The following is a 26,975-nucleotide window of genomic DNA, read 5'->3' as shown; positions in this document are numbered from 1 at the left end:
TTCAGAGGTGCATAGACTGAGTAATGGATTGAGAATCCTTTACTGTAATAAGCACTAGGCTCTAGGGAACCTTGGGTCAACAGCCATTCTTTCCAAGCTGCCATTCGCAGTATTTAGTTTTTGCTGGACAAAAATAGAGCCTTTCATAGAGATGGCTTATTATTTGTTTTTCATTTGTGCTCATAACCAAATGTAAACTTCTGTCTATCAATAATAAATTCTAAAGTTACTAGGATCATTAAGGACAAACCTCATAAACAAAACACTTGAGGCAGATTTATTTCCAAGTCAGAAGTCTAATGTCTCTCCCTTGGAAATATCCAGTGAAGATTTATAAATACTTAGAAATAATCTCTCTAAAGTGCTAATGAAACTAACAGACCAATAGCAATGTCTAGAGCCAGACATTGGGAGGGATGGCACCATCCAGCCATTCCCATGAGTTTTTGCCAGTGTCCCTTGTGCCCTGACCTGTAATATGGCAGTTAGGATATTAGTTCCAGGCTTGTCATGGCCCAGAAGGACCACGCAGGGAAACTTGGTGTTTCCACTGTAGTACATGACATCTGGCTATTGGAAAGGTTTAATTAACCTGATTCTCTCTGGGGAAAGGAGCTGTGGGTTCAGGATGGTGGCTGTGGTCCTCAAAATCACAGAATCATCAAACATCATCTGAAAGGATATTCGGAAATCAGCTAGTTCAATTGTCTCATTTTATAAAGAGACTGTGTCTCTAAAGGAGAAGTGATTCGTCCAAGGTTATAAAAGTGAGAAGTTAAAGTACCAAGACTTGAAACTAACCCATCTGACTCCAAATCTCATACCCTTTCTAAGATACCACATGAAGCACAACCTTAAAATTAGTTTATACTCTCAATTTTGTTTATGTCTCATATCTTATTAGCCACCAAGTGTTCCTAAACAGTGTCTCAAGGTCAAGACCCTATAATTCATGACTATATATCGGAGTGGTTTCCTCACTGGTCTCTCTTTTTTTGTTTTGTTTTGTTTTGTTTTTGTTTTTTCGGGGCAATGGGGGTTAAGTGACTTGCCCAGGGTCACACAGCTAGTAAGTGTCAAGTGTCTGAGGTCGGATTTGAACTCAGGTACTCTTGAATCCAGGGTCAGTGCTTTATCTACTGTGCCACCTAGCTGCCCCCCTCACTGGTCTCTTTATCTTCTTTTTCTCTTTGCTCCAGTCCATTCTGAATGATACACTCAGGCTAATCTTGCTTTTTTTTTTCTTTTTAAACATTTTTATTTAATGTTTTCAGTTCTAAATTCTATCACTTCCTCCCTTCCCTCCTCTCTCCCTGAGACAGTAAGCAATTAGATATATGTTATACATGTGTAACTATGTAAAACATTTCCATATTAGTCATTTTGTACAAGAAGGCCTGAATAAAAGAAAAAAAAGCTGAAAGTGAAAAATAGCATGTTTTAGTACGCTATATCAGTTCTTTCTCTGGAGGCAGAAAGTATGCTTGGTAGTAGTTCTTTGGGATTGTCTTGGATCATTGTTTTGCTGAGAATAGGCTAATCTTTCTAAACAACGATAACAACAAAAACAACAACATATTTTCTACTGTCTTCTGGCCCAGGTCAAAAATTCTAGTGAGAGAGGCTAATATCTATGAAGGTAAAAGAAAGAATCTGGAAAGTAGCAGCAAAGGAAAACAAGGGAGGCAGATCACATTAAATAACAGAACTGTGTGTATATATCTGGGTGAGTGTGTGTATGTGTGTGTGTATGTGTGTGTGTATCTTTGTCTCTAGTATTCTTATCACTCATGAGTTTGTATTTTGTTTGCTTCTGTATGCCAAATGAAATAAACTTCACTATCTCCCCAAGTGAAGACAGAGAGTCTAGTGTCCAGGGAAGCACAGGAAAGTGTCTGGAGATGATTGGCAAAGTGAAATGAATTGGTTGGATTTCATTAGATTTATGTCTCACAAGTAGACAGCTTTCCACAGTAGTTAGCCACAAAGGATAGCCAAGAAAGCTGCCAGCCAGAAGACAAATGGTTTTTATATTGCTTCAAATAAATAGAGAGGGCAAGTGGAATACTGAAGTATCCAGAAGATATTGCGCTATATTTGTATTTATGCCAATATAATGAACCATCTATCTATCTAATCTATCTATCTATCTATTATCTATCTGTAGATATACATATACATACACACACACACACACACACACACACACACACACACACACACAAAGTGCGGGCTCATCTTTATCCATTTGAAGAAAGTGAGATGGCTGGAAGAACACATATTTACTGTCCAGTTATCAGAGAGAATGAAGTGTTCCTTTTAAGAATGGAAATAGGGGCAGGTAGATGGTGCAGTGGATAGAGCACCAGCCCTGGAGTCCGGAGGACCTGAGTTCAAATCCGGACTCAAACACTTAACACTTACTAGCCGCGTGACCCTGAGCAAGTCACTTAACCCCAATTGCCCCCCCCCCCCAAAAAAAGAATGGAAATAGTGCTTGAAGTCAGAAGAATACAAGAAAAAAAGCAGAAGGAAGTTCACAGCTGATTAGGAAGTTAGTTAGAGGGTAGAAGAATGTTACTCAGAGGAGGTCAAGAAGAAGGACTGCTGAACATTTGGAGTTATAAGAGAGCATGAGACTCTCCGTGTGAAGGGAGCTCTCTCTTGGCTGGGAGAAACTGTTTCTGATGCTTTGAGGAATGATTAGATTGGCAGGTCACATCAAATGAGATACTAGAGGGTAACGGCAGGAAGTGCGCAAAAAAGGGTCAAGCCTGACATGTTCCCAGCTACCCGACTGAGTTCCAAGAAGCTTGGGAAATACAGGGAGACCAAGAGAGGATCTGCAGAACATGCAAGGAGCAGAGTGCCACTTGGCTCGCTCAGGGACTTCTTGGAACCTATCCCGCCTATTTAGGGTTGAGGAGCTTTAGCTGGGGCTGACCTCCCAAGCATCCATGGCACCAGGTAGTCTTAGAGTGTAAAGATCCTGTGACCTCTGGTGCTGACATGCCATAGACAAGAGGTGTTATTGAGAACAATAGCCATTATATTTACAAAACAAAATTCTTTAGTGTTTCCTGTGGATGTTGGGTAGCTCACAATATATCCCAGCACAAAAATTTCTTCAGAGACACTCACAACCCATTTACACCAGGCCACCTACACTCTTGCTTTGCTCTATTGAGTGTTCACTCAACTTCTGCCATTGTCTCTCTCTGTCTCAGTCTCTTTCTCTTCCTTCCTTCCTTCCTTCCTTCCTTCCTTCCTTCCTTCCTTCCTTCCTTCCTTCCTTCCTTCCTTCCTTCCTTCCTTCCTTCCTTCCTTCCTTCCTTCCTTCCTTCCTTCCTTCCTTCCTTCCTTTCTCTCATTTGTCCCCTCTCCCTCATCCTTCTCCCTTTTCTCCTCTGTTCCCATTTGTCCTTCTGTCTCTTTCCTACTCTTTCCTTCTGTCCCTTTCCTATTCTTTCCCTTTTTATTTCCCAAGTTAAACAGAATAATTTTCTGCCCAACTGAGGAGCAATTAAATCCCACTCACTAAAGTGGAATTTAAGAACAAGGTTCAAAATTCTCTTTTTCTTACTAGTGGCTTCTATTCTTCTTCTTTTTTCTTTTTCTTTTTTTGGGCAGGGCAATGAGGGTTAAGTGACTTGTCCAGGGTCACACAGCTAGTAAATGTCAAGTGTCTGAGGCCAGATTTAAACTCAGGTCCTCCTGAATCCAGGGCCAGTGCTTTATCTACTGTGCCACCTAGCTGCTCCTGGCTTCTATTATTTTTAATGCCACCACTTGACTCCAGGGCCAACTACTTCCTCATCTCTCAGAATTCCTAATTTCCTTCAAGGCTTGGCTCCCCTACACATTTCCATGTATTTATTTTGTATATATATCCATTTTGTATCCTTTCATAAAATGAAAGCTCCCTGAAGACAGGGACTATTTTTACTGTTGTCTTTGTGTACTCCAGCACCTGGCACACAGTAGGCACTTAATAAATGATTCTTCTTTTTTTTTTTTTTGCAGGCAATGGGGATTAAGTGACTTGCCCAGGGTCACACAGCTAGTAAGTGTCAAGTGTCTGAGGTCGGATTTGAACTCAGGTACTCCTGAATCCAGGGCCAGTGCTTTATCCACTGCGCCATCCAGCTGCCCCCTTAATAAATGATTCTTGATGGGCATCATCTCTATTGATTGTGGTTTACATTTTTCAAAGCACTTTACTTACATCATCTTATTTGAACCTTACAATAAACCTGAGAGGTAAGCATTATTATTCTTGCCATTTTGCAGATAAGGATACTGATGGTCAGAGAGGTTAAGAATGATTGTTCTTTGTCCTTCATTCTAGAATAGGACCCTGACATTGGGGTGATGTCATGACTTGCAGTGAATTGGATTGAAGTGAGACAGGGCTGTGCATATTCACCAAACTCATTCTCTCCTCCAGAGCCATCTGGGTCCAGTGGCAAGATATATATCAGTATAACTGGAGATGGCCCTAGATGTTTAAGGCAATTGGGGGTAAATGACTTGCTCAGGGTCATACAGCTACAACTCAGGTCCTCTTGATTCCAGGGCTAGCACTCTATCCACTGCGCTACCTAGCTGCTCTTAAAAATGGTTACTCAAGGGTGCAACTAGGTAGCACAGTGGATAAAGCACTGGCCCTGGATTCAGAAGTACCTCAGACACTTAACATTTACTAGCTGTGTGACCCTGGGCGAGTCACTTAACCCTCATTGCCCTGAAAAACAAAAACAAACAAAAAAAATGGTTACTCAAGTGTCAGAGGTGGATTTGAACCCAAGTCTTCCTGACTCCAAGTCTTAAATTTTATCCCAAACCTTTAATGGATACCTAATTCAAAAAGTGTAAAAGTAACTCATTTTATGTTTTCCATTTAAAAAAAAGTCTTATCTTCTCTTAGTGAAGTAATCCAAATTTAAGAAGTCTCTGAATACTTACACTATAATATATGCTATTTGACCCCCTGCAGGCTTTTGATTGAATAGCAGTACTTTGGAGATGTCTTTTGAATTTTTAAACTCAAGATCTCTTGGGTAATCATCTGCATTTCTTATCTACAGAGAAATTCTTTGAAGCCCTTTCATTTAAGGCATTTGTGTGTGTGTGTGTGTGTGTGTGTGTTTAAGCTATTATTTTGGTGTTTGTTTTTAAGACTAGTTTTAGATGAGAGAAGAGAACATGCAAACTGTCAGACAGGGGCCAAGCAGCCCTTTCTCAAAGCCAGGTGTGTTTTTCCTTCTGTGCTGTTCCTGACAAGAGAGTGCTGGGGGATTATCCCAAGAACGTTCACTTTCCTTTGTGCTCAATATTTCTTTTGTCCTTTTTGATGGCAAATTCTTTGAAGCTGAAATAATTTGCTTCTTCCTGCCTTTTCCTTTCTCACTAGCTAAAGGAATAATTTAGATGTAAGGAATAATTATAATTGGCATTTATATGGGGTTTTAAGGTTTGAAAAATGTTTTACATATAGTATCTCATTTGATCCTCTCAGAAATCTCATGAGGAAATAATATCAGTATCATTAACCCCATTTTACAGGTGAGTAAACTGAGACTCAGGGAGATTAAACTAGTGTCTGAGATAGGATTCAAAACTATGTCTTACTGACTGTACAAGAAGCACATTATTTGTACTGTTACATTAGCTTCTCAAGTAGATCGAAGGTCTTGAATGCCAAGCTAAGGAGCTTGGACCTAATAGGATAAGTAATAAGGAGATGATAGATGGGCTTATTGTGGGTATGTGGGAAGCATATTACTTTGAAATATTGAGGCTTCTCAACTCTTACATTTCACAACTATGTTGCCATTTTGTCACATTTAATTAACTGCAGCATCAACAGATATATGCCTTAAAAACAACCTTGAATTGTAAATTATTGTTCTTTTGAAATTTTCTCAGTTTTTTAAGGACCTGTGACCCAGAAACACTACTAATTTCTGGATAGTTGTGGCTGCCTGGGAGAAAACTGTGTTCCACAAGATAGCTCTAGGAGGAAACATGCTAAAATTAGAGAGATGAGCAAACCATTATCACAACATGTTATCAGGCTGCATTCTATAAGTTCATGATCCCAAACCTAAACACAATCTATAATGATGTAAGGCACTATCCTTTAAGATTCTATCCTTTCATATGGAATAGTTTGTGGCTGAGTTAAGTCTGCTCAGAATTCTAAGAGAAGCAATTATTCTGACCAAGAGTTCTGAGATAACAGTTCATTATTTCACTTTGAATGTGACTAACTATAGTATATGAGAACAATATGGAAATCAGAACTGGTTTATGATTATGGGAAAATTGTAATTTTTCTGATTATAGAAAGAAGATGAGAATTTGACAGATGATTACCAATCACAATAGAAACGGGAGTCATTCACAGAAAGGACCCAGAGTCTGAACCTATAAAGATAAAAAAAGAGAAGAGTAAAAGGACACATTTCAGAATTGCATCAGCTAAGGGTGAAGCTTAAAGTGATGTATACTACAATTACTGTTGAAGAATCAGTCAAGTTTGGCAGAAGGATGAATTGAAAACTGAAAAGTAGAGAAGTAACCTAGTAGATTCACTAGTTTGGTATAGTCAAGAAGAGTGGAGATCAGCTCAGTTTAACAGTGAAAGCATTTGTTCAACACAGAAGCTATGCTCATCAAGTACTCTTACGGGCATTTCCTGAGTCAGAAAGAAGACATTGAAGTTTTTTGTTTCATAGTTATGAGTTATTCTAAGACATGGATTTTCTTTTCTAATGTTCTCTTTGGCAGGTTTTTATAAATATATGTCCATTATCCTCCATAGCTACTGAGTGCATTGGTGAGAGAATGTGCCCTGAGTTTATGTGTGAATTGTGATTGATGTATTTTTTATGTCTGTATTTACTTCAATTTATGAATGCCTGTGAATTATTTCTTTTGCCTTGTTACTAAGTAAATGGTTATGCTTAAGATCTAAAAGTGTCATCACTATAAGTAGTTAGCATATAAAAATGGAAACACAATAGTAGGGGTTCAGGAGCTAATGTAGTGAGTAGATGGAATGTTTTCCCTTACAACAGGATTTCTCCTAGAGCACTGAAGGGATTTGAAAGATGATCCTTTTATGGGAAGCTAGACATATTGGCATGTGGGAAGGTTGGCATGTCTTACAACAGCAATTCAATAAGCATTTAGGAAGTGTCTATTGCATGCAAGGCACTGTTTTAATCACTGTGGATAGAAAACCAAAGTGAAATTAATTCTGACCCTCAGGGAGCTTATCTTCTACTAGAGTTTTTTTCCTGTATAGTTGGAACTTTGAGCCTTCTGAAGGAGAGGATGTTACAAATAAAGAAAATGAACTATTTGTGCCTGACCTGTAGTAGAGCCTCCTGAACTTGTATTGGTCTGATTGGCTACAGTCAGACACTTTGTACCTTGACTCCAACATAGTGATGTCATTTTGGTCTTCTTCGAGAACAGAGGACAACAAGCAACCAACTGACAATTAAGGTATAACAAATACTATCAGTCATCCTTTTAAAAACAATCGCCATGAAAATTTTATCCAGAAAGATATGAATGATTATCACAGTGTCCAAATGACTATTTCACAACCTCAAGGATTATTTTGTCAATTAGGGTACTCCTTCCACTGATTCAGATCACAATTTCCTCTATCACTCAAGGGATAATGTTCAAGAGTTAGGATGGATGAAATATATCTCATTCTATGACTAGCCTGGTAGTGGGCCTCTTTACCATGCCATTCTGGTATGGTATATACATACATATCTATCTATCTATCTATCTATTTATCTATCTATCTATCTATCTATCTATCTATCTATCTATCTATCTATCTATATCTGGTCTTTTGACTTTAGCCTATCATTAAACCTATTCTTGATAAGGATCCTTCTAAAAATAAAGTCATTAAAATAGTGGTATGTTTCATGGCAGAAACTGCTCCTCTCCTCTTCTATCCCTAACCTGTTCTTCATATTTTCCTAATTACTTGCTTCCACTTGTAAGGCCTACTTTAGTTGGGCTAGAATTATTTTTTGTTCCAATGCAACCAATTTAACAGTTATAGATGATCCTGAGGGAGAAAACCTGCTCTTTAAATATAATAATTCTTGGTAAAGAAGTTCAACTTAAGGAGAGGCCTGCCCTCAATACAAGTGATGCCCAAGAAAGTGATCTCAGTAGTAAAATGCTATTGTAAATTAAGAATGAGGGACGTGGGGCAAACCATGGCCTCTTGTGTTTAAAAAAAAAATCAACTTTATAAATACATGATGTGGGGAGGGGGAGACTTGGCTGCCCCTCAGAAACTTTCAGATACTAGTTTATCTGAAAAAGATATGGGGTTCCTAGTGGACTCCAAGTGCAATAGGAGTCAGTAGTGAAACACAGGAAACAAAGATACTAATGGAATCTTAACCTTGCTTTAGAGAATTACATGGCCTGAGATGAGGCAGGTTGCTAACCCTCCTTATATGTGTCACTCTTCACAACACACCAGAAATACTTTCTTGAAATATAAGCACCAGCCTTTAAGTGGAGGCACACTTGAACTGGCTAGTGTTGGAGCTGGCATTGGAGATCCCTTCTGTGATTCTAAGCACCACCTTTTTAGAGAGAGAGATGCTGATAGGACCTGACCAGTCTGTTGTTAACCTTCATCAGTATTTGCTTCTGGAGTCATCAAGATCTATTAAATTAAGAATTTTCTATCTTGCTCATAACTCACAGGGACATAGTTGTTCCAAAAATCTTTATTAAGTGTTTACTGTGTGCAGCTGGTGGTACAGTGGATAGAGTGCTAGACCTGAAGTCAGGAAGACTCATCTTCCTGAGTTCAAATCCGGCTTCAGACACTTCCTAGCTGTGTGACCCCAGGAAAGTCACTTAACCCTGCTGACCTCAGTTTCCTCTTCTGTAAAATGAGCTGAAGGAAATGGCAAATCACTCCAGTATCTTTGCCAAGAAAATCTCAAACAGGGATTCTCAAATCTCAAACAAGAAAATCTCAGAGTCGGACATGACTGACAAACAACAACAACAAAGACTCTGTGTGCAGAGTACATAGCTCTGGACACCAGGGAAAAGACAAAAGTTAGATACAACACCATCCCTGCCCTCAGGAAACTTATAGCCTTAAAGGTTTGGTCTATTGTTTTTTAGTTTGTTTGTTTTTTGGCCGGGCAATGAGGGTTAAGTGACTTGTCCAGGGACACACAGCTACTAAGTGTCAAGTCTCTGAGTCTGGATTTGAACTCAGGTCCTCCTGAATCCAGGGTCAGTGCTTTATCCACTATAGTCTCTTGGTTTTTCTCTCTCCCTACCCCCACAATAAAGGTTCTTGGGTTCCCCTGGATACCCTCACTTAGATTCCTGGACTACATCTCCATTTTTTGTTGCAGGATCTCTGTCCCTTTCCACCCAACCCTCATTCTCTCCTTTCTTTGAGCAGCACATCTTGCCACATGTTAATTGTTCTTTTGTTGTTGCTGCTCCAGCAGAAAAGGGTTTCCTTGTGTCCAATCTGCATTGCATGCTCTCATGTAATCATCTGTGCTGAAAGCCTGTTGATCCTATCTAAGCCTTTTAGTATTTTCATACACTTTAATTAAACCCTCCCTTAAACATTCTTTTTGTTGATTGCATTCATTAAGATTCTTTAATCTGCCCTCTCTGTCCCTCTCCCTTAATTCCATTTGTCATTCGTTGTGTGTTTCCTATTTAGCACGCAGGCCCTGTTTTTTATTAAACTGTCAGCAGAATGTTCCTGCTTTTAATGTGGCTTTGGGAGAATAACAAGCTTTGTCTTTTTCATAATTTTGAAAAGTGGAGGGGGGGAAAAAACTTTACCAGTTTGATAAAAGGGAATTATTCTGTTCTCCTGTTTTGACCAATTTTGGAGGAAAAAAAGACAGATAAGTTTTGTTTCTTTAATCCTGGTGGATGTTGGGTGAAGTTGGGGAGGGGGTGTCCCTTGATTAGACCCAGGTGAGAATTTTCTTTTTTTGAGCCAAATATTATATTTACGTCAAACGTGATGCGCTGGGACCTCCAGTGACATGGGAGGGGTTTATCAGTTAACCAATAGAAGGCTTCACAGGGACCTGTGTCAGTTGCTGAATAGACCAGTGGTTTACAGAAAGTAAATGTGGGGCCCGTGTCTTTCATATGGGAAGTGGGGGAGGATATTACAAAAAAATATTGTGTTTTTGATTGGAAAACACAAACACACAAAGTGCAAAAGCACATTCAATTTCTTCACCAAAGGAAGTTGAAGGACTTCCATGAATGAGTTGCCATTCCCTCTAAAACGTATGTCCAGCCTCTCGTGGGCCTTTCTGACCTTGGATTGGTTTTCAGACATCAGAGATGAGAGACATACGTTCCACCTCGGGGCTACTATTCAAAGCCTTTCTAGCATGAGAGGCCTCCCATAACCATCGGTTTCTTGCTCATTAAGCATTTAATGCCTTTCCTCCGCCATCTTAGCTCTGCCCCCTCTTGCTCATTAGGATGAGGGACACAGCCATACTTGTCACCAAGATGTCTAAGATGAAATCTCAGGCTTATAAAAGCATCCCTGCAATGTGCAAGAATGCCATTTAGGGTATCTCTTCCTTTCTGAGTTGTTCTTGGTACATTCTGCCCAGAAGCTACTGGGTTGTACTACAGACTTCCAAAATGAGGCTCTGTTTTTTGGCTGAGATTTCTTTATTTTGTAGTGAAAAATGCCCTCCCAATTTAAGAACTTTCCCAGGGAACTTAGCATTTAAACTCTAGTGGTTATACGGCATCTTTTTTGTTGGGGAAGGGGTGTCAGTGTAGCATGTTACAAAGGGATCATAGATTTAGAACTGGAAGGGACATTAGTGACCAGTGAATTCAAACCCCTTGTTTTACAGATGAGGAAACTGAGGCTGAGAGAGGTTATGTGGGGAAGTGTAAGAAAGGGGAAGGAAAGGGAATTAACATTTATATAAGACCTACTATGTACCAGGCACTATGCTAAGAACTTTACTCATTTGATCCCCACAACAAACCTGAAAGCTAAGTGCTATTGTCATCCCCATTTAATAATTGAGGAAACCAAGGCAGAGGAGCAGCTAGGTAGCACAGAACATAGAGTGACACGCCTGGAATCAGGAAAACTCATCTTTCTTGGTTCAAATATGGCCTCAGACACTTACTAACTGTGTCACCTTGGGCAAGTCACAACACTATTTGCCTCAGTTTCCTCCTCTATCAAATAAGCTGGAGAAGGAAGTGGCAAACCACTCTAGTATCTTTGCCAAGAAACCCCAAATGGGGTCACAAAGAGTTGGACACAACTGAAAACAATTGAACAACAACAAACTGAGGCAGACAGAGGTTAAGTGACTTGCCCAAGGTCACAAAGCTAAGTAAGAGTTGGAGACCAGATTTGAACTCAGGTCTTCCTGATTCCAAACCCAGTGGAATATCCTACCTAACTAAATTAGGCCCAATATTAAGAGTCAGGGAGGGGGAGGGGTATGCTGGGAAGGGTACAGGATGTATATATGTATCTGTATACACACACACATAAATATATATGTTGTGTGTATGTGTGTGTATATATATATATATATATATATGAGTCATGCTGGTCTTATTTATAGAGTAATTATATTTAAACAAATTTAACATATATTATTTTATAAATTAATATGTATATATTATTTATAAAATAGTTATTTACCTGTATAAAAAAAGAAAGAAAACTGCCTGTTTTTAAAAAAAAGAAAAAAGAAGGTTTTAAAATATTAAGTTATATGTACTAGAATATATCTAGCTATATCTAAATGTAATAATGTAGAAAATATACATTATATATGTCATATATGTGTGTATGTGCATATTATATCTATGTTTGATATATGTATAAAATTTAATTATATATCACAAATTTAAAAAAAAAACAAGTCAGGGAGCTGACGTTGTGTGTGGACTTTGGGCTCATTCATCTGTTAAAGGAAAGGGTCAAAGCTAAGGCTGAAATGTGAGTACTTCCAAATTTCAGTGAGTTGGGGCGGCTAGGTGGTGCAGTAGATAAAGCACTGGTCCTGGATTCAGGAGTACTTGAGTTCAAATCCAGCCTCAGACACTTGACACTTACTAGCTGTGTGACCCTGGGCAAGTCAGTTAACCCCCATTGCCCCACAAAAACAAAAAAAAAACCCATAATGTTATCAAATTTCAGTGGGTCTGTGATCCCATGAATGTAGGCCCTCCCTCATTTGTGAATATTTCCAACCACCCCTGCCTTTTCATCCTGTGTGACTCTTCCCTGAATCTGCCTATAAATCCTATATATGTGGTTCATATATACAACATAATAGGGGGATCATATGATCTTTCTAGGGAGGCAGATTCTCACCAGTCGTATTTGCCATAGTCAAGAAGCCAGTGCAGGAGAGAATCCAAACATGATGAGTTTCCTATAGATGGTAAGGTCCTCCAGAAGCTTCTATTTGTGGATACTATTTTGCTAATAGCATCAAGTATTCAAACACTGCTCAGCATTTAAAATAAAATTGACCATCTCTCAAAGCTTGTCATTGTGTGTGTGGGCAGTGTATTGTGGGGTAGTGTATTTAAAGTTAGACAAGTAACAGAAGGGCAGTGAGGGTAGGTGACCTGAATACAAGATAGAGAATGGATGACTCAGGACAGTTCTTAGTTCTCCCCATTTGATCAGCCACTCAGTGTTTTCGCTTTTATCTTATCAAAATAAGCTTGTGAGTTTACTCTCTTCATGTTGTGGAAATGGAAGTGCTTGTAGGAGCCTGTTCGCAAGGCTTTAAATAATCACAATATCTACCATAAATATCCTGTTTAAAGATATGTGCCTTTAGAAGGCTACCCCACTCATGTTCTATGTAGTTTGTGGGGCAGAATCTCCTCTAAATGATATCAATAAACCATCAGTAATGTATTTACTTTTACTTACTGGAAGAAAACAATTAGTTAAAACCAGAGACATTCTAATCATGTAATAGTAGAGTGTTTAATCCTATCCTCACTCTCCATCTTCAGTGGAAACAGTAAGCATGCATAGGGATAATGCATGGGGTATCCATACAAGGGAAACACAGGTACTTGGGGTATCTATCCAGACCTGTACGTGCAAGGCATATGGAAGAGCAACTCATGCCTTTTATGCCTAAGAGTTGTCAATGTCTTTTGGTAAAATCATCCCACTCTTTTTTGTTGGACAGCTACTTATCAAGTGCTATGGCCCTACCATTTCTCTTCTGGGTATTGCATCTTTCCATTTCCTTGTTTGACATCACATGTGTGCTCTCTCTGGTCTCAGCCATCTGAGTATCTTCAGGGTCACATGTCTCCCATGCACTGACAGATATTGTGGTGAGTAATGTGGTTAGTAAGCCTCTCCCCTGAAATAGAGTATTATACCTTTTAAAATTATTTCCACTTTCCATTTTTTTTGGGGGGGAGGGGGGAAGGTAGGTGCTGTTCTTAGAAAACTTTTACCCTATAAGAGAGGGCTATAGAATGTTCAGCCAGTTCTTTTACCTTTAGTTATAATTTTCAACTCAGATGATAGTTTCAGGGCTTCCTGCTACCCTGTTCAACATCTACAGGGGGATGTTGTGCGTAATAAGCCTCTCTCATGCAAGGGAGAATGACATATCTTTCAGCCAGTGGTTATGAACTACTTTCCCTTAGTTAGGCTGATCCACATATGAGACTAAGTCCCCATCTCCTCTTTGAACTTTTTCTCCACTATCTCTTCTGCTTCTCTTGACTTAACCTCACCTGACTTATGGTCAGAAACCCATTTTAGTTCTTAATTCTAATCATATGCTCTTCCTTGGGCAAGGCTTCACTGGACTTTACTTCTTTTTAAAAAAAAAAGATGAGTGAAATTGTGGTGAGGAAACTGTTTTCAACCTCTTTCCATATATTTCTCTGCTCTGTGTAAATTATAAACACTAGGCTATTTAGAGAACACTAAAAAGGCTGGTGACCCTTTCCCCTACTTTCCTCTCCCTTCCCAGTGGTAAATCCTATCATTGTCTCTTTTTGGTCTTTATGCAAAGGAAGGATTTGTAAATCAGGGTGTCTTGTAAACTGGGTTCTCATCTTCTCCCCTTTTACAAAGGGAATATAAAGGGCATTTGCTGGACATAGATTCTGGGAACTGAGACAATCACTGCCTAATGATTTGTGAAATGATAAAATCTTAGCATTGCAGTGAGTGTCTGTCTACCACTGAAGTCTCATCACTTCAATTTTATGAACCCAGTTTTCAAAGCATCTTTCTTTCTAACTGGAGGCCAGAGCTACCTTTTACTCATAAGGTTGAAGAGGTAACTGGCTTTGCAGTGTGATTACAGGAGTTGGCCAGGGGAAAGCCTTTTAAAAAGCCCACTACTAGGATGGGATTTCATTCTTTTAGTTTAAGGCTCTGATCCCTAGGGGATCTCCTTTCCAAATCCATCCTGCTCCTGGAAGAATCTTTCTTATGCACAAATCTTCACAAATCAATCTTTTGCTTAAAAATCTTTGGTGACTCCCCATTGCCAAGCAAGTCAAGTTCAAACTCATTTGTGGTACTTTACAATTTGGTGCCACCTTACTTTTCCAGTTCTGTACTCCTCAATAATAACTGATGAGACCAATAAGTATCACTAAGTCAAACTTAGTTAAAGCTGTTTTTAACTCAATGAGTCTTCTTATTTTTATAGAATTTTATTTTTCCAATTACACGTAAACATAGTTTTTAACATTCATTTTTATAAAATTTTGAGTTCCAAATTTTTCCCCTCCCTTTCCCTCCCTCCTCTCCCCTCCCCAAGCCAGCAAACTTAATGAGTATTCTTTTCCCCCAAAACTAAACCTAACCAGTATTTCTTTCCATTATTATTTTTTTTTGGCGGGGCCATGGGGGTTAAGTGACTTGCCCAGGGTCACACAGCTAGTTAAGTGTCAAGTGTTTGAGGCCAAATTTTTTATAGGGTGATCACACAAATAAACAAAAGCAGCAAGATGTGGTGAATAGCAATCTGACCTCAGAGTCAGGAACACCTCAGACAGACCTGCCCTCTGTCACATACTGGCTTTGTGACCCTGGGCAAATTACTTAACCTGTCAATGCTCTAGGTAGCTCTCTAAGACTTGAAATTGCAGGGGAATTTGCTGACCTGCATCAGTAGAGGGAATTTCTTCATCTAAATGCCCCTCTATCAATGAAAACATAGTTCTAGTTATCCCATACCTATCTAATGATCACATGTCTTCTTAAAGTGAATGATGTTATGCTTCTTTGTTAAGTTAGTAAAAAGGGGCATGGATTGAGTTAAGTGATTTTCCATCACCACCACCCAAGTGACCTACCTATATCACATTGTTATGCTTTTATTCTAGACATAGAAGCTCCTTGCCAATGGACAATTGTGCCAGAGCAATAGATTGGGAGTTAGGAGACCTGGATTCTAGTCCAGTCTGTCTTCATTTCACCATTGTGTTTTTATGGGAAAGTCATTTTCCTGCTCTGGCTCTCAGTTTCTCCATCAGTGAAATGAGGAAGTTGGACTTGGTTTGTAAGGTTCTTTCTTGTTATAGGGTCCTATGCTTCTATGAATGAGACAGAACTTAGTCTGTTCTTTTATGAGCTAAACCCACCAGAATAGAAGAATATAGGAAAATGGATGACCAAGAATTAGAAATATTGATACAATGCTTAAAAAGTCCAGCCTGTTTCCTATGAAGTTTGTGCTCTTTATATCTTATAGCATAACTTTCCTATATTACCAATTGTATGCATTTTTGTCTTCTTAATACCTCAGCTTTTCAGGCATTTTATACTTTCATTCTACTGCAAGATAAAACAGTTCCAAGAGGGGAAAAATCTTTAATTTTTCAAACAGTTCAAAGAACTGAAAATTTCACAAAGAAACAATGGCTATAGTTTGGGTCATCTAGCTATTTTAAAAAAGAGGATATTTCACATACCACGCATCCCCTACATAGCAGATTTAATTCATGCTGTGTGATTAATGCTTCCTGAGGATTAGACTATTCACACATGGTTTCGAAGTTTTGTTTTGTTTTGTGCCTGCCTGGGACTTTTCTTATAAGCTACACGCCCTACCCCCACTTCTCATTACTGCCGACTGCCTGTCAAGCTTTTAAAACATTTTGTTTTAGCTGATTGTGGAACCATTTTATGAAATCCAAATAAAGGAGCCCCTCATTGATTCAAGATAATCAGGAGGAAGGCCTTTCTACGTTAGTAAAAAGTTTGTATCTTAGAAAAACAAACAAAAATTAATTGCTTACAAATTGACATAATAACTCAAACTAAGCTCATAAAATGTTGGCAGGTATAGGTCTTTGAGGATTTGCTTTTATGAACAGATAAAGATGATTTATGATGTGCATAGTTATTATTTATTTGAAATGAAACCTGCTAAAGTATTTGAAAAGAGTTTATTCTCTTAAATACATTAAATATTTTACTTCCACCTTATATATCCTATTCATTTCATGAGAAAACACTATTGAGATCCCTAAAACCCAAGATTTTGGTGTTAAGGGAAGGCTTGTATTTTTATGTTAAATGTTTTCTTTAACTTCTTTTTCCCTGTTCATCCTCCTTAAGTTACCCATGACTTTAAGCCACACCTAGTTAGCCCAGAAATAAATGATATTACAATACTTTCTTCTCCAGTGTTTCCAAGTGCTAACAAATACCTACATTTACCTATGAGCAAAGTTATTGAAGGGATTTCTTTTGACTGGACCTGTGATTTCATCAGAGTAAGGAATTCCTGCTCAGAAACAATCTCTACCAATGCTGGTCAACACTTGGGACATGGAGAAGTCAAGTGACTTGCTTAGGGTCACACAATCTGTTTTGGTCAGCAGTCCTCCTGACCCCAAGGCCAACTCTCTATCTACTCCCCATATGGTCACATTTCATAGAGTGAATAATTTACCCTCATCACATATATAACTTTGTACAAATTAGTTCTAAAAACCCATTAAATTTATAACCAAATGCATAATTTTAAACACTCAACAAAATAATACAAAAGTCTTCAGTATTGACAAGTCTCTTCATGACCTTTACTAAATTAACCATTTTTTTTTTAAGTTATGACTTCTTGAAGGGATATTGTACTATTAGAAGTTGCCAAGACCACGTCAGGATTTAATATCAGGCCCAGTCAACTCTACATGACATATATTGCACCTTCTTTAAAAAGATATAAGAAGGGGCAGCTAGGTGGCGCAGTGGATAGAGCACCGACCCTGGAGTCAGGAGGACCTGAGTTCAAATCCGGCCTCAGACACTTAACACTTACTAGCTGTGTGACCCTGGGCAAGTCACTTAACCCCAATTGCCTCACTAAAAAAAAAAAAAAAAAAAAAGATATAAGAAGCAGCATGGATCTCACTTTCTTCTATCATAGCTCAGGACAGAAACTCACCCAAGCAAAATTAGAGATTATCCAACCAACCCAAACGAGACAAAAGCACAAAAGCAGGAGATTCTTTTCTTTAAGTTGGACTCCACACAGAAAATTTGCCCAGCCAGAGTAGAGCAAGAAGATGAGATATCCTTGTGGAAAGCAGCCATTGGGGCCTGAAGGGAGCCAAAGGGAGAGCTGTATGGACAGTGGGAGTGTTTGAGCAAATGATCTCCATTTTTCTCCTTCTTGTTGATCTTTTTTTTTTTAAGTTTTTTTTGGGGGGGCGGGGCAATGAGGGTTAAGTGACTTTGTCCACTGTGCCCCCCTTCTTGTTGATCTTACCCTTCAATTCTCCCTCCTCTCCTCCCCAGTGAAATCAAATCTCCACGGCCAGCACACACATCTCAAGAGAATTAGAATTCTTGTTCCCCCAATGAGTGTTTGAACTCTGGGTCCATGCATCCGGGGAAATGTCATCCTTTTCCATCCTGATCACCTAGGATGGCCTTCACTTTGAGCTTGCATCTTCTCCCCTCTCTCCCCCATGGGAGCCATGACAAGAGGTGATCAAGGCCAGTTCAAACTGCAGAAGAATGTGGTCAGGTGAATGGGTACAAGAGGGACGGATGGAGCAGTTTTTACTTGAACCATTCAGGGAGAGGCCATTGCTCTCACCCTCTCACTTCCAGGCTTGAACCCTTGCTTCCTTTCTAAGATGAATGGGACAAATGGTTGTTTGGGATGTTAGCATGCTTAATGTTGATTAACTGGAATTTCATAGAAGAAGACTCTTTTGAGTCTTTTTGTATGATAAAGTCAAAGAGGTCCAAGAAGTTTAGATGTTTGGCTTCACACGACAGCAAATTGGAAAAGTGGAATGAATATTTTCTACTTTCTCACTCTGGTCATTCAAACAGAAATCTGCTCATCCCTGATATAGTTTTGTTTTGTAAAATTTTGTAATAATTTTTAAAAATATACAATTATACCGATTCTGACAGCACGGCTAGCAGGAGACATGCTTTACAAATGTTTTTCTCCATTCGTGGTGATGGATCTGGGCAGATTCATTTACACTCTCACTCAGTCCCTCTTGTGACAAAGAACATGTATCAGAATTGGCTCACTAGGGTTAAGTGGGCAGTCTGGTGCTTTGGAACAGGGAGCAAAGCTAATGGGTCCAAATGGAAAGCGAATAAGCAACCTGGCTTTGTCTAAACATCCATGAATTCTGACTCTGAGGCCATGGAAAAATTGGTAAGCCTCTTCCTGTCTTGCCTCTGTAACTGATAAGGTGGCTCCTTCTTTCCTCATTGGTCTTGTACTCTTGAGAACCTCTGTTCCAACTCAGAATGGATTTTTCTCGTAAAGCAGCTATATTGAAGTGTTGTGTGGTAGAGCATCATAATTAACAGAATGCTGGCTAATGGGTTTTTAATTATAATTTTATTTATGTAGAATTTCTACACAAATGAACTATTAAGTATTCCTTTTGTCATTGAAAGGAAAATCAATCATAATAATGTGTGCGTATGTACAAAGAACCTCTGTCATCCATGGTAGGCTGCCATAATTTCTTTCAGGTATTTCAAATTATGTATTGGTATACTAGGCATCTAGGTGGTACAGTGGGTAAAACCTCCATTGCTGGAGTCAGGAAAACCCAAGTTCAAATTCAGCCTCAGACACTCACTAGCTATGTGACTGTGGGCAAGTCACTTGACCCTGTTTGCCTCAGTTCCTCATCTGTAAAATGAACTGGAGAAGAAAATGGAAAACCACTCCAGTATCCTTATAAGAAAACCCCAAATGGGGTCCTGAAGAGTCAGACATGACTGAGAAATGACTCAATAAGACTGGTGTACCACCATATGGTATAATGATAATTATCATTACTATGGAAAGGTCTTACAGACTGGTGTGAGAGGAAGGGTATATGGGGATTTCTCAATGCAAGAAATAATGTAGTCAGAGGATAGAATGCTGGGCCTGGACTCAGGAAGGCCTGTGTTCAAATCTGCCCTCAGACTCTTACTAGCCATGTGACCTTGAGCAAGTCACTTTTCCCTCTGCTTGTTTTCCCATTATAAAAATAGGGTAATAATAGCATTCATATTGTTGTGAGGAAAAAAAAGATAAAGTTTACATAGCAAAATGCTTTTGAGTGTTTGTAGATCTCATTTGGGAGGCTTTTTATTGTTACAGGGCTTGGTGAAATCATGTCCACGTCAGCACTAGATCTGTTGAACCTCACTGTTTATAGGAAGTCCCTGGTTCCCTGCCAATGCATCCTCTCATAATTGTATTAAGATCATATAAGATTGCTTGATAAATGGAATCAAAGAGGTGACTGTTTGTAGGCCCTATGACTGTAAACATAGAAGCATAACCAGCATGTTGTATCCTGTTTTTTTTAAAAAATGAACGAATGGATATACACATTTGTTTACAAAGAAATTAATATCATATTCTAAGCACTTCACTGTAGACATTCTTGTGAGTTTCCAAATAGACATGCTGTCTGGTTCATTTCATAGTTCATAGGATTTAGGTCTGGCAGCTAATTTAGACTTAGTGATCCACTAATCTAAGCCTCTCATTATATAGATAAGGAAACTGAGGGTATACTCCCCCCTCTCTTGAAAGGCACAAGGCATTTTTCCAATTTGTTCTGCTGTTACAGTTCAGAGAAGGAAAACTCATATTCCATTCAAATACTTAACTTTTTTTTTTTTACATTTTCTGTTTGACCCAGGGGACTTCTTAGCAGTTGGCTTTTATTTTGGTTTGGTCTTATTTTTGGTTTTTGCATTGAACCTTTTATAAAAAATGAAATGATCAGAAAATGACCTCAGATAAGTCACCTAACTTTTCTGGGCCTTCATTTCCTCATCTATAAAATCAAGGGATCTAAGACTCCTCCCTCAGCATCCTATCATTATGTGGCAAAAGTAGGCCTTGAGGGGCAGCTAGGTGGCAGTGGATAGAGCACTGACCCTGGATTCAGGAGGACCTGAGTTCAAATCCGACCTCAGACACTTGACACGTACTAGCTGTGTGACCTTGGGCAAGTCACTTAACCTTGATTGCCCTGCCTAAAAACAAAACAAAACAAAAATAGGCCTTGAAAGAAAGAGGAAAGTCTATGATGGAAGACTTCAAGCACCAAAAGGATACATTTGATATTTCGTGGTTTTAGTTGCCAGGAGTATTCTCTTTTTTTTTTTTTAATAAAAGTTTATTTGGGGCAGGTAGGTGGCACATTGGATAGAGCACTGGCCCTGGAGTCAGGAGGATCTGGGTTCAAATCCAGCCTCAGACACTTACTAGCAGTGTGACTGGGCAAGTCACTTAACCCCAACTGCCTCCCTCACCACCAAAAAAAAGATATTTATTTTGAACTTAATGAACACAAAATGAGCATGTCAATTTACATAGTAGAACAGAAAAAGAGGATTCTACATGAAATTGCAAGTCTCTATTATGTAGAGCTTGCTTTTCTTTTAAAATATACAACAAATAAATTTTACTTGTCACTTTTGAGCTAACTCATCTGTGCTTTTTTTTGTTGTTGTTGTTCGGGGCAATGGGGGTTAAGTGACTTGCCCAGGGTCACACAGCTAGTAAGTGTCAAGTGTCTGAGGCTGGATTTGAACTCAGATACTACTGAATCCAGGGCCAGTGCTTTATCCACTGTGCCACCTAGCCACCTCCATCTGTGCTTCTTTTTGACCTTTCCTTTGTTCTCTTCTTGGTATTAGAAGATGTCTCAATGAACCTCTTACTTTTTTTTTTTTTTGCTACAGTGTCCCTATCCTCCCCCAAACACCCAGCCCACCCCACTCTTCATTGGGAAAAGAAAAAAAAAATCCCTTAAAATGAATGTTCTAATATGTATGTATATATATATATGCATGTATATATATATGTGTGTATATATATATGCATGTATATATATATATGTGTATATATATATATGTATATATATATATGTATATATATATGAGTGTGTGTGTGTGTGTGTGTGTGTGTGGTCAAGCAAAACAAATTTCCACATTGGCTATGTGAGAAAGGTCTTTCTCTACCTCATGAGTCCATTTCCTGTTAGAAGAATTCTTTTAGAGTAGATGGTATGTTTTGCCTCACTGAGAAATCACGTTCCCTAACAAGTCCATTTCTCTTGTAGCAGACTGATCCTAGAACTGTAAGTCCAGCCTGAGGAGAGCTTTCAGTGAGGTGAAGAGGCCAGCACACAGGTGAGGTCTGTGAGAGGGATGAGATTGTTTTGCAATTAATTCCGTCTCTCTTCCTTTAACAGAGATGGGAAAGCAAATAGTCCACGAGGGCCTTGACTCTGAAGAGCCCGAAAGGCTTCAGTTCTACATTATTAAGACACAGTGTTGTTGTTTAGTTGTTTCAGTCATGTCTGACTCTTCATGACCCCATTTGGGGTTTTCATGGCAAAGATACTGGAGTGGTTTGCCATTTCCTTCTCTGGTTACTTTAACAGATGAGGAAACTGTGGCAAACAGGGTTAAGTAACTTGCCCAGGGTCATACAGATAGTAAATGTCTGTGGCCAGGTTCGAATTCAGGAAAATGAGTCTTCCTGAGTCCCAAGCCTAGTACTCTAGCCACTGTCACCTTGGTGCCCCATATACTAGATTATCTCTCTAAAAAGGTTTGTGAAGCACTCTACAAACATTCCTTCTTTTGATCTTCACAAAACTCCCATGAAGTAGGTGCTATTATTACTATCATTTACAGATAAGGAAACTGAGGTTCAGAAGGTTCAGTGTTGGGGGCAGCTAGGTGGCTGAGTGGAATAAAGCACCGGCCCTGGTTTCAGGAGGACCTGAGTTCAAGTCCAGCCTCAGACACTTGACACTTACTAGCTGTGTGACCCTGGGCAAGTCACTTAACCCTCATTGCTCCGCCAAAAAAAAAAAAAAAGAAGGTTCAGTGTTTTGCCCAAGGTCTCCCAGTTTTGAAGTCTGGAAGTGATAATTCAAAACCACACCCTTCTAATACCAAGTCAGGATTATTTTTGCTACAATGGGCTTTTTAAGAGAAAATCCTTATCCTGTCAAGTATAATAAATAAATTTATTTTTTGTGTCTTTTTTTCTTTTTCATTCTCCTTCTTTCCTCAACCTGCCCCACTATCTGCTCTGGCCACCTTTGGCTAAGTCTCTGCTACTCAAATACAAACAATGCTAAGGACTGCCTTATCCTGTTTTTTTGCTTATCTGTGGATGCCCATGTCAAGTGACTGGAGAATCCTGATTGAGACTGGGGACACATTTTTGGGGTGGGGGGGGAAATCATATTGATGTATTTTGTTTTTAAATCATTTTAATTGCAAAATATAGAAATATTTCCTTTCTCCTCACCTACCCATCCCTATAACAAAATACAGAAAAGAAAGAAGAAAAAAACATTTCAGCAAAACCAATCAGTAGCTATCTTTCACCTCTGGAAAGAAGGGAGAGAAGTGAATTTTCTCCTCTCTTCCTTGGGGCCAAGCTTGAAGGAATGTATTCAATTGAGTCCGTGCAACTATAGCAATGAAAGTTATGGATTTGTGTGTTTGCACATAAATAGTTTAAGGGGGTGAGAGCAGTGTTAGGGAGAAGAAGCATCAACAGGCACCAAGATCGATAAAGAAAGGCATTTGGGAGGTCTACCTTACCAGGCTCCAAAAGTGTCCTAGATGCCAGGCGCTATGCTCAATGCTGGGAATACAAAGAACTGGTAAGGTGGATCAAAGCAGGCAGGATGGGAGGTATATTTTATAACTTTTCCCTACACTGTCAAGTCTCAAATAATAGTAATTCCTAACATTTATATGCCACCTGCCCTACCAATGGGTTAGCAGTCTTCCCCTTACTTCTCACCAGCACCCTAAAGACAATGGGACCCTTCCATCTAACTTACAGCTAAAAATCTCCTGTGTGTGATAATCTCCCCCATTAAGACTTGAACTCCTGGAAAACAAAAACTGGTGGGGTTTTTTCCTATTTGCATCTCCCGCTTTCAGACAGCACTTTGCACAAAGGAAATGTTTAACAAATTGCCTTTTCTGTCATCCATCCATTCATTCACTCCCTGTAAACATCGAGTACTGTTGCTTTTGGAAAGTGTGAATTGATTGCCCTATGAATCTACTCATGATCCCCGTGACCCATCCCTTCCAAAACTCCCTTCCCTGGTCCTCACTCCTCCAGATGCGCTGCTGGAATGTCAACTCCTTGTGGGCAGGGACTATCTCACTTGTTATATTTGTATGCCCAGAGATTGGTACAATGTCTGGCACTACTTGCACTCTGGTTGGTGTAGCCATGGCGGCCCGTGTCCTCTCCGCTTGTGTCCGCCAACTGCCCGAAGCCTCGGCACTTCCATCCAGCCCGGGGGCCCCGTGCTCACTTTGGTGCAGCCGCTGGGCTCAGTCCCATGTGCCGTGATGGTTCCTGTGCCTGCACACATGCAGGTTTCTGGGATATTCCTACAGTTCAGCCACCAATATAGTGACATACCCGCTGTGACATTGGAGAGCATTAAGGACTGAGTCCTCTATGTCTTGAAACTGTATGATAAGACTGATCCAGAAAAGCTTTCAGTATCTTCCCACTTCATGACAGACCTGGGCTTGGATAGTTTGGACCAAGTTGAAATTATAATGGCCATGGAAGATGAATTTGGGTTTGAAATTCCTGACATAGAAACATTAACTTTTCAGCATCTACAAGAGATTGTAGATTACACTGCAGATAAGAAACATGTGTACCAATAAAGTCTTTTTTTTTTAATCAAAGAACTCAGATGATCCCAGCAAGTGTCTGAATGTGAGAACACATTATGAGACCATTGCTACTGTTGTCAGGGTATTTCTGTTGGAACTATATTTAAAGTTGTCTAAATATGTGTTGGCTTTTAAAAAATAAATATATAAAGTCAATATTCTCAGGCCTTTTGCATATAGAGTACTGCCTTTATACTGATTCTGTTTAATGTTTAAAAGAGATGTAATTGTTAAAAAGAACCTTTGTCAGATGCAAGTGGCTTTTCCGGAATTGAACATTGGAACTGGTTCCCAAACTCAGGTTTTCTCTTTAACATGACCATCCCTCTCTGAATAAACATGCAAATTTTGCTTCCTTAAAAACAAAAAACAAAAACAAACAAACAAAATGTCTGGCAGTAGTACTAGAAGCACATAATAAGTTCTTTATTCATTCATTCATTCATTCATTCATATAGCCCCTTTCAAGTTTCCAATTCACTTTATATATATTATTTCATTTGAACCTCAGAACCAGCTGAGGTAAATACTACAGTCATTAGTCTCATTTTACAGATGAGAAAAGTGAGGTCCAGAGTGATGTGTTTACAATCATTTAGCTAGCAAGTACCAGAGTCAGGACCTGAACCCAGATCTTCCTGACTATCTAGGTAACACCAGGTTGGATCCCTGAGGGATAGTCATTACCTTCTAGGTGTAGAAAGAAGATCAGCTTTACTTCCTCCAAAAGCTTCAAGCATTTCTCTTTAGAAGTTGAGAAAATAAAGCTTAAATAAAGAGAATCTCGTAATCAGAATTTTGTGGCTTTTGGCCAAACAACTATCACAAAGCTCAGAGAACACAAAAAAGGTCTCCTTGGAGGTGATATCCAGGATCTTTTCTTAAACTGCCCAGTCCAGTGCAAAGTGTCCAAGGTGAGTGGTCTTGGGGGAGAGGGGAGGAGGGAGGGAGAACAGAATGATTTTTTCCCCTTTAATCACAAGCTCTCAGGAATACTGGGAAAGGCTGGAATGTCTCCTTGCCATGAATAACAGTGATTACAATTTTGACAAAACAGTCAAAGGAAAGGCTTTTCTTTAGAGACACAGTTAGGGTTTCCGTGACCTATGTAATCCTGTTCCACACCTTCCCCCCCCGCCCCCCTTTTCCTTTGGTGTTGCTGGGTTCCTAACCCCGGAGGCACTTATTTGCAGTGGTCAGGTCACCAGGACCAGGCGAGAGCGATGCTATCCATCCATTTAGCCTTTTATTCAGTCCTTTATGCAGATCCTAGAATTTTTTCTTCTTGTACCTATCCTCTGTCCCCTTTAAATAACTATTAAGGATTGTTCTCAGTGTAAAATGTAATCTTCTCAGAGAATGTGGCCTTGTAATTGCTCTCTGGGGACTTAAATACATTTCATTTCTCTTGCATGAGATTGAAAAAGCTTAATCTTTCTCTGGATCAGGACAGTCTGATAGGGTGAATTCAGACATCATGTAGCAATTGTTAAAAACATATCTTCAGTAACCGATGGGAAAGTTACTGGGGCCAATAAATTATTTCAAATCTCCCTGGAATAGTTCTCATGATAAAATGCTTAGTAAACTGGACTCCTCAAATCCCCATTCTTGGCTCAGTACTTTGTACTCATTCATTTAAAGTGTTATTAAGTATCTATATGTCAGCATGCCCTTTAAGCTCTGGATACAATTGTAATTAGTGGGTGTCACAATGGAGTAAAGGAAGGAGAGATCTGGGCTGTCCTCATTTCCTATTGCCAAAAAGAAAAGGGGTGGGGTCAATGTCTTCACACAGCAAACCTAACTCCAAAGTTAAGGGGCAGTGCTTAGCCTTAACCCTTTAAAGGTTAAAGGGGCAGCATTTAGCTTACCTACTACCTTGGCCTCAGCAAGTTCATTCTTCTAGGGGGAAAATGAAGACAGCTCCTAAATTCAGGTTTAAGGTTCTGCTCAGGAGAGTTATAAGATCATTCATAAAAACTAAACCAGGGGAAGCTAGGTGGCACAGTGGATAGAGTACCGGCCATGGAGTCAGGAGGACCTGAGTTCAAATCCAGCCTCAGACACTTAACCCTAGCTGTGTGACCCTGGGCAAGTCACTTAACCCCAATTGCCTCACCAAAAAACAAACGAACAAAAAACTAAACCATAGTGCACTGCGGGAGGGGTGTCTTTTCACCCCTTCCTCAAGCCAGAACTATTTCATATACTCTGAGAAATATGAGAGCCTTTAGTACTAATCATAAGTAATGACATGTCCTTAGACAATGGGAACAGAGGCAGCCATGGGAAATAAGGGAGGATAGGGAATAGGAATCATTGTTTTGGTCTTTATTGTTGTAAAGTCCTGGCTAAATAGATAGGGAGGAGAGAGAGGTAAGGAACATTGCCCAAGCTTGGGACTTGTCTTCCAGTCCAGTCTCTGCTGATACTGTTTCTGGTGGATGAAGCTTCTGACTTCTCTGTGCACGCTGACACCCTTGGACCATCCCTCTGTACCAGCTCACCCTCAGCCCTCTCTTCTATTCCTGTTCTGTACCTTCTCCATTTCCTTCTCTTCTGCTCCCTCTTTTTGGTTCCAAATTTTTTTGTAGGTTCAATCCAAGATTTGCCTCTGGTAATTCTCCCATCTTCTCCTGGGCTAAGGGTGATGGAAAAGGGGCAGAGAGAAGAGATTCATTTC

The 26,975-nt window shown here is 39.5% G+C and overlaps 1 pseudogene; it reads left to right on the top strand.

Moving 5' to 3' along the window:
- The first annotated feature begins 23,822 nt into the window (after positions 1-23,822).
- LOC122730462 lies at positions 23,823-24,280 on the top strand (annotated as a pseudogene).
- The last annotated feature ends 2,695 nt before the right edge of the window (positions 24,281-26,975 follow it).

Source organism: Dromiciops gliroides, chromosome 6 (assembly GCF_019393635.1).
Source record: "Dromiciops gliroides isolate mDroGli1 chromosome 6, mDroGli1.pri, whole genome shotgun sequence".
Classification (NCBI taxonomy): domain Eukaryota; kingdom Metazoa; phylum Chordata; class Mammalia; order Microbiotheria; family Microbiotheriidae; genus Dromiciops; species Dromiciops gliroides.
The sequence above is the reverse complement of the archived record's forward strand: the minus strand, read 5'-3'. Positions and strand labels throughout refer to the sequence as shown.